Source organism: Anabrus simplex, chromosome 2 (genome assembly GCF_040414725.1).
Source record: "Anabrus simplex isolate iqAnaSimp1 chromosome 2, ASM4041472v1, whole genome shotgun sequence".
Taxonomy (NCBI): domain Eukaryota; kingdom Metazoa; phylum Arthropoda; class Insecta; order Orthoptera; family Tettigoniidae; genus Anabrus; species Anabrus simplex.
Window position 1 is genome coordinate 612572706 of NC_090266.1, and position 23091 is coordinate 612595796.

Here is a 23091-nt window from a genome sequence, read left to right on the forward strand (position 1 = left end):
GAACAAGTATTAACCTTTGCAACACTACCATATTTTAACATGGACCCTGGCAGTGAACTGGGTCTTTTTCCTGAATTTTAATACACTATAACACAACAGCGAAACATAGTACATACCTGATTTTTGTATAATATGAAGGTACCAGCGATCCAAATTGAGTATGTTAATAAGGAAGTACATTTCTAAAGTAATTTAATTTTACTAATCTTATGAAAAATAGAAAAAGGTACAGAAATAACTTTTACATTCAAGAAATACAATAAGCCTGCTCAAACAATAAAAATGAATAATTTAATGTCGCTACTTGAACCACAAATAAAAACAATTACATTTTAAATACAAAATTTACCTTTTTAGGAATAGTTTATTTTGGTATAGTAACCCGGAAAACATTGGGCTATGCACAGTCCAACCTCGCACTCCTTGCACCGCCATCTACTTTCTTTTCGTGTTATAGGTGAATCATCAGCCTGTCTGTCTTCGTCTAAACGAAAAAATTGGCGCAAATTTCTATTTCTATCGTTTGTATTCGGAGTAAAATAATGTAGCTAAAAACTTGCATTCGAAACGACGTAACAAATACAAATCTTGCCCGAACTATCGCTTGATATGTTATCTGGTTCCTAGGCAGAGTCTTCATCACTGTCATCGTATTTCTGAACCCACTTTTCCCGATAAAATATCCAAGATATCACTATCATTGGGCCGGCGTGAGGGCATGTTTGTACAGTAACATAACTGACAGCTCGAAATATTTGCCGCGCTCCGCACCCGGCACATCGAGTGCTTCGGTAGAAGCCACAGCAAGGAGAAACTACCATTTCTATCGTTTCAATTTGAACTTCCGGATAACTGCTGAATTCTAGTGGACACTAGATACACTACAACCTCCAAGCAAGGGACGGGAATAGTACGGTATGGAATATGTGCAGCTGCCTATAAACACGCGCGAAAATTACGCCCGTATGATATACGGGCGCCGTCCACAACCAGGAAAGCAGTGCGCCCGTATTCCGTACGGGCATAGTGTTGAAAGTGTTAACAAATAATGATTTATGTGTATCCAACCGTCACCGTATTATCTAAGTGTCACCACGTAGTATGGGATTAACCCCTGTGGGTGGGGGACGCAGACGAAGAATACACCCACGGTATTCCCTGCCTGCCGTAAGAGGCGACTGAAAGGGGTGATCGAGGGATGACTACACTAGAACCTTGAGACTACTTGTGAGTAGTACCATTACGTGTGGAACACCAAGGGTCGACGTTACTTGCGACTAGTACCACCTTGCGAAGAAAACCATGGGCGTACGTTACCTAGGAGCAATACCATTGTGCAAGGAACACTACGGATCTCGGCGTTGCTTGTGGTAAGTGTCATCGTGTGTATTCACCCGTGGCCGGGCGCTCGGTTGCATAGTCACGTATCTAGGGAGAGTAAGTGCCGAGCACTGTGCTCGAATGTGTTGGTTCCACTGTGTTTAGAATGGGTCTGCAGTAAAAGGGCAAAGTATGCTCTCAAGCAATGGGCGCTGAGCCAACATTTTCCCACGAGGTCATTGACCCCTAGTAATGTACCTATGGGGTTCTTGACCCATAGTATTGTACCTATGGGGGTTCGTACCCGGATTCAGTGAACTCTCGGTGAGGTTAAGACGTGGGATAACGTCAGAACCTTGCGTACGAGGGCAAGCATAACCTCACAGACTCTGTTGGAGGAGCCTAATTGGTCAGGGAATGATTTGGGGTGCTTTTGACCTTTAGGTGAGGTTATACGTACAGGGCAATGCTAACCCACTGGCCAATTTGGAGTGTTTTGACCGCTAGGTCCGGTTATGACGTCATACCCTTACGTACGAGGGCAATGCTAACCTCAAAGACCCCTTTGAAGGAGCCGAGCGCCCTCGGAGGAGCCATACATCGGTTAGGTGATCTGCAGATGAGGTTAAGACGTCACTATGACGTGTTAACCTAACCTTGCGCACGAACGCTAACCTAACCTCACACACAGGCTCCCCTTGGAGGAGTCCAATCGGTTAGGTGACTGGTAGTTGAGGTTATGACGCATTGATAACCTTTTAATCTAACCTTGCTACGAGGAACGCTAAGGCAACCTCAGAGAGGCTATTTACGGATTCCCCTTGGAGGAGCCGAACTAATGAGGTGACTTGTAGGTGTGGTGGACACGTGTGTTAACCTAACCTTGGCCACGAACTCTAACCTAACCTCACACAGGCTCTTTGCCGTCTTCCCTTCGAGGAGTGACGGAGCTGTGACGTAATACGCGTGGCAGATTTAAAAATGCACGCTTATCTTTACATAACCGAACGCGCAGGCCTTCTCCTGACAGAGCTGCGACGCCACAACATTACAGATGACTATCAGATCCCGCTAGAGAAATATCAGTGCGCTCTCGCGGCGACTTCGTGAGTTACTGTAATCAAAACACTATCAGATCCCGCTAGAGACATAACAGTGCACTCTCGCCACGATTTCGTGAGTTACTGTAAACAAATGACAATGAGATCCTGCTAGAGACATAACAAGGGGAGGAATAGCTAGTGCGCATGTACATCAGCTTGAGGTACACTCTGACGGCGAGTTTGCATATTCCTGTAAAACGGATTACTCATGCACTCTGTTAGTAGTGGGAGAAAGTAGGATTGTGGAGGGCGCTATCTATCTAAAGAAATGACATACAGTTCACCATCTTTTAGATAGGTGTCGCATGCATATTGTATGCATGACGGATGACATAGGTGCTAATTTCAAACTTTTGTATGTATTTAGAAGCTAAGGAATACTGTGCGTTAGACATCGAAAATAACAAGAGATGACTAAGGGACGTTGGATAGGAGCGTGGTAAGAGACGAACAACTCTTGTGATAATAAAAAGAGAACTACAAGTTCTTCAGCCTACATTTTCATAAAAATAAAATGGCGACGACTAGGAAAACATTTGATAGGTGTGAGGAGGCAAAGGGATTGCAATATGTAGTACATTTTAAATTTAATGAAATATTTATTGTGTATTTATTTACAAAATTAAACAAACCACCACCGGTTATACTACTGTCTTTGTTATGCTGCCGACAAGTTTGGTGTACTCCTTACATATTACTTTGAAGAGATAGCATGCTTCCAAAATTGTAATCTCCCTGCAACATTCGAATTAAACAAAACATTTATTGTTTATGAAATTAAGTTTTCAAAATACATTATACTATGCATGTTATGCTTCGCAAAGAAGTTGATGCAGTTCTTATCTTGATGTCATCCATGTGTTTAGTTCCTTCCTGAGTCATTATCAGGTACTGCAACGAAGGGGAAAAGTTCATCCATACACTGTCTACAGTTTACAATCTTCGGATTAGGTCCATCCCAATCGGTGGGATTTTCACCTCGATGCTTGTAATGTCGTCGACAGCGTCTGCATGAAGCTACATCGGTTGACATCTTACTGTGGAGAGGTAGGATGTTCCAAAAAGCGTCTACGAAAGGAGCAGCGTACGTAGATAAAAATCCTGGTGGTAAACACTGAATCAGACATGTTTATAGAACATCTTAATAGCCTCACTTACTTGAGTGAGGTAAATAAGATGTACCGAATTAGTTTCGCTGGTAGGCGAACAGGATGCACATTCACAGTTTTGTTTGTTATCAAGACGATTGTCTGTAACCGTGTAGTCTCTTTTTCTTTCCGTTCCATACTGCACGGTGTAGAAGGACACACTAATGATCATGGTGAAGGGCTATCCTTATTTATAATCTTGTAAAAGTATTCGTTAGTGGATGGTAAGTGACATCACTCATATGAATAATAATACAATAGGCTGTTGTGTTAGCAAGCTGCTTTACGTCGCATCGACACAGACAGGTCTTATGGCGACGATGGGACAGGAAAGGGCCAGGAGTGGGAAGGAAGCGGCCGCCGACAGTCGGATTCGAACCCACTATCTCCCGAATACTGGATACTGGCCGCACTTAAGCGACTGCAGCTATCGAGATCGGTGTTGTTAGCAGGAATATTTCCAGATGATTCAAATTCTAAACGAATATCGACAGGAGATTCTTTTAAAGATTCTTAATGATAAGAGCAGTCTATAACTGCTATCGGTGCTTTATTTTTAAATTCTTCAGGCGAAAATAGCGGACGATCTTCTTTCTAATTATACGATGATTGGAATTTACAAAAACATGTCATAGAGCAATCCAAATTTATTTTCCTCTAAATTAATGCCCATGTTTTCGTAGGGATACGTAATTCCGTTGAGATATAGCCTAATATTTCTTAACTCTTTGAGCGCCAAGGGATGATTTTTCATTTCTCAGTGTACTCGCCGAAAGTGCCAGGAACGATATTTCATCCCTCATGCAGACTCGTTTAGAAACCGTCGTAGTTCTTCCTTTTAGGTTAGATAGTAGCACATATCAGTATATTCTTATCAAGGAAGGTGTCTAGTCTATATATTAACCACCAGGAGTCGTTTAAAATTATTTGTTTTCATGTGACGTACATTAAAAAATGTGAAGGCTGTGTTCGCACATCTTGTGCTCATGTTAACAGTGATGGCGGACTTACGGTACGACGTATTTACAAATAATGATGATCTAGCTGACTACATACACAGTTTATGGAATGACGATGATTATGCCGAGCCAGAAAGTGAACTAGACTTCATAGTAGTGTTGAAAACACTTCTAGCGTGGTTCTAATCGGTGTGAGTGATTCTGAAATCGATTTTGTAAACACCGCCTATTGCCGAGAGAGCAAATGGTTCCACAATGGCACAATTGTTCACAAATTCATTAATGTTACTCTGCCCGGATGGAATACGTCATGATGATGTACTACTTTTTTGTCACAGATGCTGCACCTTACATGTAAAAAGCAGCTACAGCCTTGAAAGTTCTCTTTCCTAAAATGCTCCACCTCACATGTCTAGCCCATGGACTGCACAGAATTGCTGAAGGGATAAGAAGTTTTTATCCTCACGTTGATAAGTTAGTTTCGAATACCAAGAAAATCTTCCTAAAATCACCCTCCCGAATCCGGGTTTTCAAGGACGTGGCACCTCCACAGCCAGTTCTCACCAGATGGGGAACCTGGATCTCAGCAGTCATATATTATAGCAACAATTTGGACAAGATACGTGAGGTACTTCATGCCGTATCAGTAGAAGAAGTTGCTTCAGTTCGCGAGGTAAAAAAGTTGTTGGACCATGAAGAGCTCAGCGATGATCTGGCATTTATAACAGCACATTATAGTGTGATACTTGAAGCAATCTTGAAGTTGGAGAAAAGGGATGATTCGCTGGTATCATCTATGGCGATCTTCGAAGATGCAGTAAATCAACTGCTGCAAGCACCAGGAGGAAAAGGAAGCAGTGTTAGTGAAAAGCGTAAACATGTTCTGAGTGCTAATGTGGACATTGAAAAAATGAAGAACATTCGTGATGTTCTGAAAGGTGTAAATTCTGTTTTAACTGACATGTGTCCTTCCGAAATAGCTTGTTTCAAATTTGTGCCAATCACTTCAGTGGAAGTAGAACGTTCCATTATGAAAAACATTCTTTCTGACAAGCGTCTCTCTATGACAGTTGATACTTTGAAAAATCACCTTGTTGTTGCTTGTAACCAAGGAAAGTAAGAGTAAGTACGCTAATTATGTGATAAATTGATAATAAAGAAATGAATGAGTATTTAAAGTAGGCTACATATTTTCATTAATGAGTGAGATTCGTCTTTGCTTTCACTCCTAATAAATGCCTACAGTGAAACCTCGGAATGCGAGTAAGTTGGTCTACGAGTGTTTTGCAAGACGAGCAAACATTTTAAATAAATTGTAACTTGATAAACGAGTGAGGTTCCGCAATACGAGCGTCACGTGTGCCTACGTTTTCCCCTCCCCTGTGCCTTTGTTGAATGGATGAACGAGGTCTTTGGTCCTGTAGTGAAGAAATACCTTTCAGAAAATAATCTGCCGCCCAAAGTCTTGCTGGTTATGGACAACGCTCCTGCTCATCCTCCAGGCCTTGAGGCCTTGAGGACGACTTACTGGAGGAATTCAAGTTCGTTAAGGTTAAGTTCCTTCCTCCCAACACAACTCCATTACTCCAGACTATGGATCAGCAAGTCATTTCGAACTTCAAGAAGCTATACACCCAAGCACTATTCGATGCTTCGAAGTGTCCGAAGGAACAAACCTTACCCTCCGAGAATTTGGGAGAAATCATTTCCCCATCGTGAACTGCCTGAAGATCGTCGACAAAGCCTGGGTTGGAGTCACCAAGAGAACTCTCACTTCATCTTGGGGAAAGCTGTGGCCTGACTGTGTTCTTGGACGTGACTTTGAGGGGATTGTTGGTGAAAATGAGCCGCCGATTGTCGATGAAATTGTGTCCTATGGGGTTGGAGGTAAATAACGTGGACATTCGAGAGCTGGTGGAAGGGCATAGCCAGGAACTGTCCATCAACGAACTGATTGACCTGCATCGCGAAGAACAGGAGGAGGTTATGGACGAGATCTCGCGCGGGGAAAAGGAGGAGGAAAAGTCAATGGAATCTCTCACTTCAACTGAGATTAGGAAGAAGTGCAAAATGTGGGAAACGGTGCAAAATTTTATAGAAAAACACCACCCGAATAAGGCTGTAGTAGTACGACTATGAATCAGTTCAATGACAATGCAATGTCACATTTTCATGAAACCCTCAAAAAGAGGCAAAAGCAACAGCCATTGGACAGGTTCCTCGTTAAATTTTCACGAAAAGGAAACAATTCCAGCGAGCCAACAGATAGTAGTGATTCCGTCAGTGAAATTCGTGCTACACAGTAACCCTTCTCATGTCATCTCTCGTCTCCCTCACACCAACAATGAATCTTTTGTAAGGTAAAATGCATTTTAATTTGTTTTAAGTTATATTTTGTTTCGGAAATGGTATGCGAATAAATATTCTTGTGTTGTGGACGAATCATCCGCGTTTCGATTCTTTCTTATGGGAAAACTTGCTTTGATATACGAGCGCTTTGGATTACAAGCATGTTGCCGGAACGAATTATGCTCGCAATCCAAGGTTCCACTGTATTTTAATTACAGTACTGCGTATTTTCAGTATTTCAAGTGCCTTTTTGCCTGCTTATTTTAACCAAAAATAAATGCCTAACTTCCGGGCTCTAGTTATCACTAATGGAAATTGAAAGCCTGTATCAGTAGCCCCTCGTGGGGCTGATCTTGTTTGTGAAATGGGTTATGACCCATGTTCGGAAGTGTAATAATGAAGACATGGTCTCTTTCTCAAATTTTAAGGCTAGCCTCTCTTTGAATTGAGGATGAAGCAACTCCACCTTATCATGGTCAGATTCATGTAAATGAGAACTCAATCCCTTGATTATTTTATCTGTTGGGAGCCAATAGGCTCATGTTGTACTTGTGTCAGAGCTTTTAGCTCTTATTTTGTTTTCTCTAGCAGATGAGCTCCAGTATCGTTTCAAAGTTATAAGGGTTTATCGAGCAACCTAGCTCTACTGTGAATTGTAAACTTACTGTGATGCAAATCTAAATCGATTAGAGAAGAAAGAAATCAATTTTTGGAATTTTGCTAATTAACTTACACTTTGAATATTGCTTGTCTGCCCATTCAACCAAGGTGCTTCCTATTCCTCTGTCAATCAATCAGTCAATCAATCAATCAATCAATCAATCAATCAATCAATCAATCAATCAGTCAAGAAGGGAGGAGGGAGTATGGTTACCATGGAAGCGTGGGCGTGCCCACTGCGGTTGCCATGGATATAAGCCTGCTGGCCGGGTCGAGTTGCTTGGAGTTGCCAGAGCTCTCACTTCTGAGCGGTCTGAACGAACGAACATGTGAGCCGGAAACAATGAGAAGTAGAACGGAATGCAGGAATGTGGCAACACCGTGCAATGCTCCTCCCTACAGCCCTAACTGTCAGAATGCTTCTTTCAATATTACGGGTATAGGAGCGAGTGATGCGAGTGACGAGCAAGCTATAATTGTCTAGACAACATGGAACGGAAAACTAAAGAGGTGGTGAAGGAAGGCAGTAGGCTTCAAAAGTGATATGTGGGAAAAGTTTTCTATAGCAGTTAATCATGATTGTAAGCAGGTAGACTTTGTATCCTGTAAACAGTGTTTTTATTGTGAACATTTAAGGCTATAACACCACATCTGATATCACACGTTAGAGGGACGTAAATTCAATAACATTACCATTGAGGTCACACGTCTGTAAAGTACGTGTCGACAGAACACAGAGTACTGTACCACTAGCTGTTAAAAATTGCTTTTTACCGGGCGAGTTGGCCGTGCGGTTAGCGGCGCGCGGCTGTGAGCTTGCATCTGGGAGATAGTGGGTTCGAATCCCACTTTCGGCAGCCCTGAAGATGGTTTTCCGTAGTTTCGCATTTTCACACCGGGCAAATGCTGGGGCTGTACCTTAATTAAGGCCACGGCCGCTTCCTTCCAACTCCTAGGCCTTTCCTATCCCATCGTCGCCATAAGACCTATCTGTGTCGGTGCGACGTAAAGCCAACAGCAAAAAAAAAAAAAAAAAAATGCCTACGCAGAAATGTGTAAAAATGTGCACTTTTGATTTACTTGTCGGGTGGTGGCTTTCGTGAAATGCCCCAGGAACTAGTAAATACTAGTATACTGTATGGAAGAGCAAACGAGGATGATATTCTACCCCCTTATAAATTCATCTCGCGTAACACAAGCAAAGGCCGTTGAAATAAGTGCGAAGATGCTCATTATCATTAGATTGATCCTAAATGGACAGTGAAAAGCCTTGTCTTAGCGACATCCTTTTTCCCAGACAAGAGAAGAAACTAGATAAAATATCAGCTCATCGAACAAGGAATACCGTATTAATTTACGTTCGGTCTAGTGTACAAACATAAAAATACATCTATATATATAAAATAAGACTTTTGTTTGTACATTGCTCAGAATTTGAAAAGAATGGTATTTTTGTATCGGTCATGTCCACAGTAATAAGGAAATGCACTTTTAATTTTTCCGTAATTTCTGTCTGTTTGTATGTATGTACGGTATATGTGTATGTACACGCATCACTAGAAAATGGCCAAAGAGAATTTAATAAAAATCGGTATGCGAAGTCGGGGAATAAGTCGCTACAATTTAAGCCATAAATAATTTTATTTACCTTGATAGAAATGGTAGTTTAGGGGAAGGCCTAAAATTTAAATTTCAAATATTTATGTTATTAGTGGTCCTATCTTAATAAAAATTGGTATGCAAATTCGGAAAGTAAGTCTCTATAATCTAGGCTATAAATAATTTAATTCACGCTGAGTGAAATGGTAGTTTAGGGAAGGCCTAAAATTTAATTCTTAAATATTTACGTCATTAGTGGTCCAATCTCATTGAAAACTGGTATATAAAGTCGGAGAATGAGTCACTACAATCTAGACTATAAATCATTTTATTCACGCTGAATGAAATGGTAGTTTAGGGAAGGCCTAAGATTTAATCCTCAAATATTTATATTATTAGTGGTCGTATCGATAAATAATACATAACCAAAGTTGTATAGAATTAAATTTCCAACCATTTATGTCTTATACATTTTTACCGTACCGGCTATGATAACACAGATATTCATGAATTTGTATTTTTGTTGCTAAGTCCATATGGGTATATAGAGTCAGGGAATAAGATACTACAGTCTGGGCTATAAACAATTTTATTCACCCTGGATGAAATTGTAGTTTAGAGGAAGGCGAGTAAAATTTAATTTTTAAATACCTATGTTTTTGTCCTATCGAAAAGTACTACATAACATAAGTTACAGAGAATACAATTTCCGATCATTTATGTTCTATTCAGTTTTACCGTACCGACTATGGTGAGTGATATTTCAGAGTCAGAAGAAAACTAAATGTGAAGGTCTACAATATCGAAAGCGCATAACATTGATCAATAACATTACATTGACCATTGTTTGTTGTAATGTTATTTGTCTCTTATGCTGCCTCTCAACTCCGATAGATGGGATTACTGCTGCGTACCAAGTACAAGGTCAGTATAGGAAGGTCTGGTCACGCTACCACAATCCTTTGCGGTGACGGCCATATTGGGTCTTAGGCATCGTTATGATGTGGGCGGGCCCGATGTGATATTATGAAATATATTTGAATTTTTAAGGGAAATGGGATACTGCGCTACGCCAAATTGTCAGAATAAGTCAACTGGCGGGATTATACCTATAGTGTTTCGCTTTCCAGTGATAAGCGATGGTGAGCTCAGTGGATACGGTAAACAATTACAGGCGTGATAAATGGCAACCCACTTATAATTCCGTCTTGTTCGAGGAAGTAAGTTATTACAATGGAATTATTCCTGAAGAATCACATGTTTATATGAACAATTTTTGTATTTGTGGGTTCCATTATGTATTTTTTTCTGATATAATTTTGATGAATCGCAATTTGAACAGAAGAGTGTAGATGGGCGGTAACACTCAAGTGGAATTCGATCCCAAAAATGTTTCTAATCCACACAAATCTTTAAAGTGTTATAGGAAAGTTTCCAAACACAGATGTTTTTTTTAAGCAGCAAATGTAATAGGAACTGTATAATAATATTATTCGTGTTTTGTTTCGAGTTAACTACACAAGGGAGGTCGTTTAGGAAAAAGTGAAGTATGGAGCCTGGCACAAGTAAGCTAAGTGACAGAAAAAAAAAAAGCCAGGATTCAGTTAAGAGCCCCGTAGTCGTCAATCCGGGCTTCCAAGTTAAGAGACCATGGGGCCTCTTTTAGTCACCCCTTACGACAGGCAATGGGATAGCGTGGGTGTTATTCTACCACTCCCACCCACGGAGGGGGTTAAAGATTACGAAAGCATATACAAACAGGTTCGCAGTTATATACCGCAAGTGTTATACCACTCCTACAACTGTGACACATGCGATTCGAATGATAAGTGTAGCCCAATATTCGCATAATGCCTAAGTATTCTTCTTATTCTTTTTTACAATATGGTTGACGTCGCACCGACACAGATAGGTCATATGGTGACGATGGGATAGGAAAGGGCTAGGAGTGAGAAGGAAGCGACCAACAGCCTCAGCATTTGCCTGGTGTGAACTATGGGGAAACCACGGAAAATCATCTTCAGGGTTGCCAACAGTGAGTTCGAACCCACTATCTCTCGAATGCAAGTTGATAGCTACGTGACCGAAACTGCACAGCCACTGGCTCGGTCTTCTTCTTCTTCTTCTTCTTCTTCTTCTTCTTCTTCTTCTTCTGATATAATGATGATGAGGACGAGAAGGAGGAGTATTAGCTTGATTTTTTTTTTTTTTTTTTTTGCCAAAAGCCAACTGAAGACTGTAGCCCTACGAATTATTATCACCAGTTTTTACAGTAAATGATGTTGACATAAACATCATAATACGGATGTCGGGTTTGAACCATTTTGTGGGGACAGTAGAATACATCCCCTTCCTGTCGTAAGAGGCGACTAAAGGGGGCCCCAGAGACTCCTAACTTAAGAGCTTTGGTTGATAATCACGGGGCCCTTAGCTGAGTCTTGGCATTCTTTCCATTTGTGTCAGGCTCCTCACTTTTTCTATCGTATGCGACCTTCCTTGATCAACTCTTGTTCTTTTCCCACCCCGACAGTATTAGAGCAGTCGAATCTTTGAGATTCTTTCATTTTCACGAAGTTCGTGGCCTTTGTCTTTGGCTAATACCACAGTTTTTCGAAGTGTCGGATCGTTTCAAAATCTCCCCTCTGATTAGTGTTAAAAGTGGATGGTTGCTCAATAGTACTTCCTCTTAAAACAATAATCACCACCACTTTGTACTACTCAGCTGCTTGGAATATCCACAAACTAATTAGAGTAGCTAAGAACATCACTCTTGTTATATATGAGAGGAGTATTTTTGCCTCAGAACCCAAAAAATTACCACAGCAATGGATAATAAGAATGTGCAACCAGCATCCAGTATTCGGGAGATAGTTTGTTCGAGCCCCACAGTTGGCAGCCCTGAAAATGGTTTTCCGTGGTTTTCCATTTTCACACCAGGCAAATGCTGGGCTGTACCTTAATTACGGCCACGACCGCTTCCTTCCCACTCCTAGCCCTTTCCTGTCCCATCGTTGCCATAAAACCTATCTGTATCGGTGCGACGTATAGCAACTGGCAAAAAAAAAAAAAAAAAAAAAAAATAGATAACAGCGAACATAATTTAATGCACTCAACTCAAGAGGAAGTCAGTCTTTGTCAACAACTGTCTTTAAATACTTTTAAGTTCAATATTTCATCTGTTCATGATATAATAGAGGTACTGTACAGATTTCTATGTTTCTATCAATGAGATTACGTATTTTGATAGACGATATTGATTAGAAACACGGTCAGATCGAGTAATATAGAAGTGAAAGAGTATACATAAGCACTTTTCCTGATTCTTGTTTCTCAAAAAAATGACGTTTAGATTCTGTTAATTATCTTCCTATTCAAATAGCTGTGAATGCATTCATGTCATTTACGAGTTCTTCACTTATATATACATGAGCAATAGATGCACAGTTAAATTCTGCATGAGAAATAGTTGTTCGTTTGTTTGTTTTGTTCAGTATTTTGTGCCTAAATCCTCTAAATTCGAATACACTTGCCTTTGGTTACGTTCACTTGAAGACCCAATATGGCGGCTCCATAAGTAGCATTCGTGACTTGACCTCCCTAGACAGACCTTGACCAAGTATAATAGCCTGACTGAATACTGGCGGGAAATAGCCGGGGAGTTAGAACATTTTTTCCTCTAGCATACCATTCCTCTGATTCATACATTTTCTGATACAGCTGGTACGTAACACACTGGTTCTTCATAGTACCGGTATTCCAGTTATTCTATCCCTACTCTGACGTGCTGTTTTGAATGAGCGGTGTTCATACTTAAGGCAGAGGCTGACTTAGTAGTAGTAGTAGTAGTAGTATGGCCTGGTATAGAACGGTTTAGGTCTATTCCAAATTATAGCACAACAATTCACTAAATAACTCAAAATTCAACCCTGAAAAGAGCCGTTTCTTAAGAAAAGCTTCTTCCTCTTCACTTTTATTAAATTCGACATTCATTTTATTCCAAATTATCAACGAAGTGGGGGTTTCTACACTGGCTTGGAGGAAAAAATTGCCTCCAAATCAGGTAGATATTTCTGTCGCCAGTGCAGTGAATTGGTATTTTCCGACTCATTGGGTACTCCTAGGAAACACATTAGTAAAAGGGCATAGTTTTTGCCCTGGGAGTCTCCACTATTCGACCCTTACCCCGCTGAAGAAAGACTAAGAGTGTTCACGAATCACGGCTGTCTGCGGCTTGGTCACTCCAGCTCTGGAATTTTGAACTGTTAGATTGGGAGTGTAGTCCTGTTCTTTAAAAGTGACAAAATGTATGGTGTTTCATTTGATCGAGTATTTCATAGGAAAGCATTGCTTTCAATTGCGCCATTCCTACTGACGTCATTGTAATGTATGTTCATTTGAGTTGGGAAAACCACTAAGACAGTCTTTCTGAGGATGTAAAAAGGTAGGTGGAGAGTGAATGTCTACCATTATAATGAAAACTCTCCAACCTGATTGTGACTGATGGTATGCAAGGAGGTCTACCATTACAGTGAAAATTCCCTAACTCAGTCTTCATATGAGAAACAATGTTTGGTGAATTCCCCATCGCGTTTCTACAGTAACGTCATGGGCACCTGCAAAGGGGGGGGGGGGGGCGGCAAGGGGGGCGCTTGCCTTCCCTGGAATTCTAAAAAGCTTGATGTTCAATTGTCTAATACCATACTAGATTATTTCATAAACTGAACTTACTGACAGGAAGGTAAGGGTTATTCTGCCTGAAGGCAGGTCCGAACCTCCGCAGAGGTGTTCCTGAGCCGGAGTTTACGTGCGGTAGGGTGGCCAGTTCCTTTCCGCTCCTCCATTCCCTTACCCCCAACCAACAGCGCGTGGCAACCCATCCAACTCCTGACCACGCCCAATGTTGCTTAACTTCGGAGATCTCACGGGATCCGGTGTTTCAACATGGCTACGGCCGTTGGCACTGACAGGAAAGAGACAGAATTATCCCATTACTGCTGTACTGCATTTTAAGGTTGGAAAGCTCTATAGCATCTGTTATAACCAGAAATTTCTGTTGCTGATGTTATATTGCTTTTTATATTCAAGAAAATTGTTGATGTGCCCCCCCCCCCCCCGAAAAGATCCTGCGGGCGCCTATGGGTAATGTTAAGAGCTATACAATTGAATACAATCTTGCTCACAACGTATACACTAGAATTCTGTAGCGAAGCATGGGTGCATCAGCTAGTAAAGCTATAAATCCATTCTTACACCCAACAAATGCAGGAGTTCTTTCTGTTGTAGCCTAATAGCTACCGACTTCTGTAGGGCAATATTGCATTCCTGCACATAATTCTTGAATACATTATACCTTAAACGTTCTCGCCTCTAGTTCGTTGTGTCAGTGGAAGTACTTTAAGAAACTCCTGTTTGACAGGAAAGTCTCTAAATGCCATTTTCACTTTTTTTTTTTGCAAGTTGCTTTATATCGCACCGACACAGATAGGTCTTATGGTGACGGTGGGAAGGAAGGAGCTAGGAGTGGGAAGAAAGCAGCTGTGGCCTTAATTGGTACAGCCACAGCATTTGCCTGCTGTGAAAATGGGAAACCATGGAAAACCATCTTCAGGGCTGACGACAGTGGGGTTCGAACCCACTATCTCCCGAATACTGGACACTGGCCGCATTTAAGCGACTGCAGCTATCGAGCTTGATCCATTTTCACTATTATCAATAACTGTGCTATATTTGAAGTTATCAACACAAAATCAAACAGGGGAAATGTAGGAGCATGGAAGATATTGCCAAATTCGTGGAGACACTGGAGAGAGAAATAAAGGATGTGGAAGTGACTGTTATGGGAGACTTAAATGCAATAGTGGGATGTGACAGAAAAGGAATGGAAGAAGTAATTGGAGCTTTTGGATATGGAAAGAGGATTTAAGAGGGAGAGAAGTTGGTGGATTTTTGTGTAACAAATGGATTAAGTGTGAGCAATGTGTGGTTCAAGAAGAAGAGTAGTAAAAAGATTACAAGATAGAGATGGGGAAACAGAATGACCAAGACAGTAATTCATTACTTCATTGGTAATCGTAGACAGTTGTTAGATGTAACAGCTTTGCCAGAAGTAGACTTTGATGGAGACGATACAGTAGTGGTAGCAAAATTAAAAGTAGGAAAAACAATGAAAGTGAAAGAAATAAGACAGAAGAAAATAAAAGTATAGACATTAAAATACATAGAAGTAAAAGAAATATTCTAGTATAAATTGAAACAACACATACACAGAACTGTAGTGAAGAGTGTGGAAGTGGAATAGGACATGTTCAAGAGGGCATCTGTAAGCTGCGCAGGGAGTGCTTGTGGCCAAATAGCTGAAAGAGTGAAAGCTAAAGGAACCCTGTTGTGAAGTGAGAAGGTAAAAGAAGCAATGAAAAATAAGAGAGCATGACAAGTATGAAATAGATATACAATGGAAGAAAGTATCAAGAAATGAAAAGAAGCTGCAAGAAAATAGTAAGTGAAGAAAAGAAGAAAAGCTGGGAAGGATTTACAAGAGAGTTGAAAAAGGTTGTGTACAATAGTGAAATGAAAAATCTGATCTCTACCCGACTTAAAGAACATATCCGGCACACTAAGAACCAAGACACAGATATTTCAGCTGTAGCCAAGCATTAGTATGAAACAAGAAATGACATATCAATTGTACAAAAATTGTTGCAGCAGTGTCCAGACAAATGTAGGGAGGAAAGAGTGGTTTTGGAAGGAAACCAGACTAACTCAAGGAAATGTGTTATCACCACTGTTATTCACAATGGTTATTGACGAAATTGTGAAGGAGACAAAGGTGAACTATGGGGATAGGGAGCGGAAGGTAATGATGTTTGAAGAACATATTGTTGTGTGGGGATCAAACAGAGAGGAAGTACAAGGGCAACTCGACAAGCTAAGTGAGATTATTGAAAATTATAGAATGAAAATCAGTGTGAATAAAGGTAAGACAATAGTGTTGACTAGAAGAGAAAGGGAAAAGAAAGGAATGATAAAGAGAAAAAACCTTGAAATTGTGGAGAGTTTCAAGTACTTGGGAAACCAACTGATGCAGGGGGCTGGACGTTGAGATCACTAAATTCATTTAACAAGGAAATGCATTCTACCAGAGTGTGAGAAACCTGGTGTGGAGGAAGGAAGTACCAATGAAGTGTAAAGAGGTGATGTATAAGATGTACTACTGCCCAATACTGACATATGCAGCATAGGCAATGGTATGATGATAAATGGGGTTAAAAGTCAGGTTGTGAGTTTCACAAGGAGGAAAAGTCCTCTCAGTTTTAATGACTACATTGATGGGGTGAAAGTTCCCTTTGGCGATCATTGTAAGTACCTAGGTGTTAATATAAGGAAAGATCTTCATTGGGGTAATCACATAAATATGATTGTAAATAAAGGGTACAGATCTCTTCACATGGTTATGAGGGTATTTAGGAGTTGTAGTAAGTATGTAAAAGAAAGGGCATATAAGTCTCTGGTAAGATAAGACCCCAACTAGAGTATGGTTCCAGCGTATGGCACCCTCACCAGGATTACTTGATTCAAGAACTGGAAAAAATCCAAAGAAAAGCAGCTCGATTTGTTCTGGGTGATTTTCGACAAAAGAGTAGCGTTACAAAAATGTTGCAAAGTTTGGGCTGGGACTTGGGAGAAATGAGACAAGCTGCTTGACTAAGTGGTATGTTCCAAGCTGTCAGTGGAGAATCGGCATGGAATGACATCAGTAAGGCGAATAAGTTTGAGTGGTTTTTTTAAAAGGTAAGATCACAATATGAAGATAAAGTTGGAATTCAAAAGGACAAATTGGGGCAAATATTTGTTTATAGGAAGGGGAGTTAGGGATTGGAATAACTTACCAAGGGAGATGTTCAATAAATTTCCAATTTCTTTGCAATCATTTAAGAAAAGGCTAGGAAAGCAACAGATAGGGAATGTGCCACCTGGGCGACTGCCCTAAATGCAGATCAGTAGTGATTGATTCATTGATTAATTAATTGATTGATTGATTACTTGATTGATTGATTGATGATTGATTGATTGATTGATTGATTGATTGATTTTATAGAGGAAGATGGGAAGGTGCAACAAACATTGCAACCTGGCAGGAGCTAGAAGACAGTAAAAGGAAGAAGGAAATGATGATGATGATGATGATGATGATGATGAGTGTAATAGCATTAGAATCATGGCTGAAGAGTGATATTATGTAAGTGGAAATTTTCTCGTAGAACTGGAGTGTTTATCATAGAGACAGCATAGGAACTGTAAGAGGGGGAGCATTCATCCCGATGAAAGAGGGGAAAAAGATAGAGATGAGAAACATGAAATTCTGTGTGTAAGGCTTATCTCTGAAGATAATAGTTAACTTGATATTTTTGGGGGTATTCAGATCTGGAAGGGGTGACACTGATGTTGATGGAGAATTATTTGATAAGATAATCATCTGTGTAGGAAATGACACACAAAGGAATGTTATTGTAGTGGGAGATTTCAATTTACCAAATGTTAGCTGGGAAGGTAATGTGAATGACAAAGCATGACCAACAAATGGTGGATAAGTTAATCTGGGAAGTACAACTGAATCAAAAATTGATGGAATCAACCAGTGGGGAAAATATTCTAGATGTGGTGCTGATAAAACCAGATGAGCTCTATAGAAAAACTGAAGTGGCAGATGGTATAAGTGATCACAAAGCTGTTTTTCTTAGTTTAAAAATACAGGTGATACAAAAGAAGGTTGTAAAAGTAGGATTACTTGGCAATACCATATGGTTGATAAGAGTGGCATGGGAGAGTTTAAGAAAGTAATTATTATCAGCACAAAATGGTAAATAAAAATGTAAACAGCCTATGTGATGGCTTTAAAGCAATTGATGAGGAGTGTTAAAATAGGTATGTACCTTTAAAGGTGTTAAGGAATGGGAAAGACGCACTGTATTATATCATAGAAATGAAGAGCTTAAGAATGAGGTACATGTTAGAAAGACATAGAGTTAGGAATGGTTGTGTAAGTAAGTCAGTGAAGAGTCAGCTAAGAATAACATGACCCCCCATGGCACTATAGCCCTGACGAGACTTGTCCTAACAAGCAGCCACTGCTGAGCCCGAAGGCCTGCACATTATGAAGTGACACATGGTCAGTGCAACCATCAGATAGCTCCTCAGTTGTAATTATGTAGGCTGAGTGGATCTTGAACCAGCCCTCAGATCCAGGTAAAAATCCCCGACCTGGCCGGGAATTAAATCCAGATCCTCCAGGTAAGAGTTAGGCATGCTCTCCTTAGACTGTTGGGTTGGCCAATATTAACATGATAGCAAACATAACAGGCAACTATGTAATTCTACAGAAAAATGGAAGAATATGTTTAGGTTCTTTAAAGGCTGAAACAAGTTCCAGAAAAGGCATTCGAGGGATCATTAATGAACAAGGGGAGTGTATATGTAAGGAGTTACAGAAGGCAGTGTAGAAGTTTTCAGTCATCATGCTGAAAAGATAGTTGGATACATAGGTCAAGTTACGTCATGGCAACTATTTTTTTTTCTCGCGAACAGGAGACAACACGGAAAATCTAAGATATGCATTTGGAAATGTACAGTATGTACTTACGCATGCTGTCACTAGATGGTGTATGTAAACAACAGTGTGGGTCTAAGCATGCCCCCAAGTTCAGTGTGTGAGTGAGAGCATCACAAAATGGAAGTCAACAAGCAGGAGCAACGATCGTATATTAAAATAGTAGTTCTCCATGGCAGAAATGCACGCCAATGCCATGCAGAGTTGCGGGAAGCATTAGGTGTGCATGCCATGCCCTGTAGAACAGTGGCAAGGTGAGTGGAGACGTTCAAACAGGGTAGAGTATCAACTGCCGATTTGTCTCGCCCAGGCCGTCCAGTGTCCATGGATAAAAATGTTTATTACAATTCCTCTTTGTTGTACCAATTGCGCCATACAGTGCGAACCAAACATCCAGATCTCTTGGACAACGCCATAATCCTACACGATAATGCGACAGCTGACACGCCAGCCATCGTTCAGCGTCGCTTACAACGGTGGGGATGGGAGGTTCTTCCACACCCGCCTTATTCGCCTGATCTGAGCCCATGTGACTATGATCTAATCCCCAAAGTCAAGAAGCCATTACGTGAACAATGGTTTGCTAACAAATAGGACATTGTAACAGCATTTCGGAGAGAGGTGTCACACATTAGCGATACACATGCAGCAAATCGTATTCAGCAGCTGCAACGCATAGTGGAAACCTTGGGTGATTATTTCGAAGGCCTGTAACCAGTGAAGACCTGTCCTTTGTACTTAGTCTTGCGTATTTGCTGTCTAAACCATAATAAAACAATGTCTACCATTGGCCTGTGTTCTGTCACTTTCCTACGAGAACCTCCCAAAGTCAGACTTTGTCTTCAAGCACTATGGATAAGTATATGCCCCTATATTTCCAAATGCATATTTTAGATTTTCTGTGTTGTCTCCTGTTCACGAGAAAAAAAATAGTTGCCATGACTTATGACTCGACCCTCGTATAAAGACAGGTGGAACAGCATTACCTTCTGCGCCCTGTTCCCATAGTTCATCTTTGTCTCCTTCACAATTTCATCAATAACCATTGTGAATAACAGTGGTGATAGCACACTTCCTTTCTTAAAAATATTTTGTTGTGAAGGTATGGTTCATGTTTGTGGGTTACTGTAGTCACATCCTAGTTCGTGAACCATGGGCAACGGCTGAGTGGCCTAGTAAGTGGTCCTGAGAGTCGGGATATCAGTTGCTATGGAATGGGAGTGGGCATCTCAGACATATTGAGTCGTGGCCCTCCTTGTGCTCAGGCGGCTAGGACTATACAATTCACCGGTGGTCCATAACCCGTTAGAGGAGAGATCCTCACTTGGACTATGTGCAAGTAGGGTGCATCCTGCTTCATGGATTTACCGAGCTCAGAACATTTTAAGTTAGCCTCAGACCAATGGGAGTAATGGAGTCCCACTCCCATTTGACAGGCGAGGGACTCTTTGGAAACAACTTGGCGAATGAAATGGAATTCGATTGGGAGCTATTAATATTAATGGGGCTTATGGAAGAAAGAAGGTAGAACTGGCTGAGTCAGCAAAGAGGATGCATCTGGATGTGCTAGGAGTAAGTGATATTTGGGTAAGGGTTGATAACGAGGAAGAGATAGGAGATTATAAAGTGTACTTGACGGGTGTTAGAAAGGGAAGGGCAGAGTCTGGGGTAGGGCTCTTTATCAGGAATACCATTGCGCGCAACATAGTTTCTGTTAGGCACGTAAATGAGTGAATGATTTGGGTAGATTTGTCAGTTGGAGGAATTAGGACAAGAATTGTGTCCGTGTATTCACCATGTGAGGGTGCAGATGAGGATGAAGTTGACAAGTTTTATGAAGCATTGAGTGACATCGTGGTCAGGGTCAACAGCAAGGATAGAATAGTGCTAATGGGCGATTTCAATGCGAGAGTTGGGAATAGAACTGAAGGATACGAAAGGGTGATTGGTAAATGTGGGGAAAATATGAAAGCTAATGGGAATGGGAAGCGTTTGCTGGACTTCTGTACTAGTATGGGTTTAGCAGTTACGAATACATTCTTCAAGCATAAGGCTATTCACCGCTACACATGGGAGGCTTGGGGTACCAGATCCATAATAGACTATACCTTAACAGACTTTGAATTCAGGAAATCTGTTAGGAATGTACGAGTTTTCTGCAGATTTTTCGATGATACAGACCACTATCTGATCTGTAGTGAACTAAGTATCTCTAGGCCTAGGGTAGAGAAAGTGAAATCTGTCTGCAAACGAATAAGGGTAGAAAATCTCCAGGACGAGGAAATTAGACAGAAGTACATGGATATGATTAGTGAGAAGTTTCGAACTATAGACAGTAAGCAGGTTCAGGATATAGAAAGTGAATGGGTGGCATACAGGGATGCTGTAGTAGAAACAGCAAGGGAATGCCTAGGAACAACTGTGTGTAAAGATGGGAAAAGGCGAACATCTTGGTGGAATGATGAAGTGAGAGCAGCCTGTAAACGTAAAAAGAAGGCTTATAAAAAATGGCTCCAAACAAGGGGCGAGGCAGACAGGGATTTGTACGTACATGAAAGAAACAGAGCAAAACACATAGTTGTTGAATCCAAAAAGAAGTCATGGGAAGATTTTGGTATTAACCTGGAAAGGCTAGGTCAAGCAGCAGGGAAACCTTTCTGGACAGTAATAAAGAATCTTAGGAAGGGAGGGAAAAAGGAAATGAACAGTGTTTTGAGTAATTCAGGTGAACTCATAATAGATCCCAGGGAATCACTGGAGAGTGGAGGGAATATTTTGAACATATTCTCAATGTAAAAGGAAATCATCCTGGTGGTGTTGCAAACAGCCAAGCTCATGGGGAGGAGGAAAATGATGATGGTGAAATTATGCTTGAGGAAGTGGAAAGGATGGTAAATAAACTCCATTGTCATAAGGCAGCAGGAATAGATGAAATTAGACCTGAAATGGTGAAGTATAGTGGGAAGGCAGGGATGAAATGGCTTCCTAGAGTAATAAAATTAGCGTGGAGTGTTGGTAAGGTACCTTCAGATTGGACAAAAGCAGTAATTGCACCTATCTATAAGCAACAACTATCGAGGTATCTCATTGATTAGTATACCAGGCAAAGTATTCACTGGCATCTTGGAAGGGAGGGTGCGATCAGTCGTTGAGAGGAAGTTGGATGAAAACCAGTGTAGTTTCAGACCACAGAGAGGCTGTCAGTATCAGATTTTCAGTATGCGCTAGGTAATTGAAAAATGCTACGAGAGGAATAGGCAGTTGTGTTTATGTTTCGTAGATCTAGAGAAAGCATATAACAGGGTACCGAGGGAAAAGATGTTCACTATACTGGGGGACTATGGAATTAAAGGTAGATTATTAAAATCAATCAAAGGCATTTATGTAGACAATTGGGTTTCAGTGAGAATTGATGGTAGAATGAGTTCTTGGTTCAGGGTACTTACAGGGGTTAGACAAGGCTGTAATCTTTCACCTTTGCTGTTTGTAGTTTACATGGATCATCTGCTGAAAAGCATAAAATGGCAGGGAGGGATTCAGTTAGGTGGAAATGTAGTAAGCAGCCTGGCCTATGCTGACGACTTGGTCTTAATGGCAGATTGCGCCAAAAGCCTGCAGTCTAATATCTTGGAACTTGAAGATATGTGCAATGAGTATGGTATGAAAATTAGCCTCTCGAAGATTAAATTGATGTCAGTAGGTAAGAAATTCAACAGAATTGAATGTCAGATTGGTGATACAAAGCTAGAACAGGTCGATAATTTCAAGTATTTAGGTTGTGTGTTCTCCCAGGATGGTAATATAGTAAGTGAGATTGAATCAAGGTGTAGTAAAGCTAATGCAGTGAGCTCGCAGTTGCGATCAGCAGTATTCTGTAAGAAGGAAGTCAGCTCCCAGACGAAACTATCCTTACATCGGTCTGTTTTCAGACCAACTTTGCTTTACGGGAGCGAAAGCTGGGTGGACTCAGGATATCTTATTCATAAGTTAGAAGTAACAGACATGAAAGTAGCAAGAATGATTGCTGGTACAAAGAGGTGGGAACAATGGCAGGAGGGTACTCAGAATGAGGAGATAAAGGCTAATTTAGGAATGAACTCGATGGATGAAGCTGTACGCATAAACCGGCTTCGGTGGTGGGGTCATGTGAGGCGAATGGAGGAGGATAGGCTACCTAAGAGAATAATGGACTCTGTTATGGAGGGTAAGAGAAGTAGAGGGAGACCAAGACGACGATGGTTAGACTCGGTTTCTAACGATTTAAAGATAAGAGGTATAGAACTAAATGAGGCCACAACACTAGTTGCAAATCAAGGATTGTGGCGACGTTTAGTAAATTCTCAGAGGCT

General features: G+C 40.9%; 1 protein-coding gene across 1 annotated transcript in view; it reads left to right on the forward strand.

The window, feature by feature from the left end:
- The window catches only part of Cerk (Ceramide kinase), a 338420-nt gene that overhangs the window by 265057 nt on the left and 50272 nt on the right, over positions 1 to 23091 (forward strand). The gene's annotated exons all lie outside the window — the stretch shown is intronic.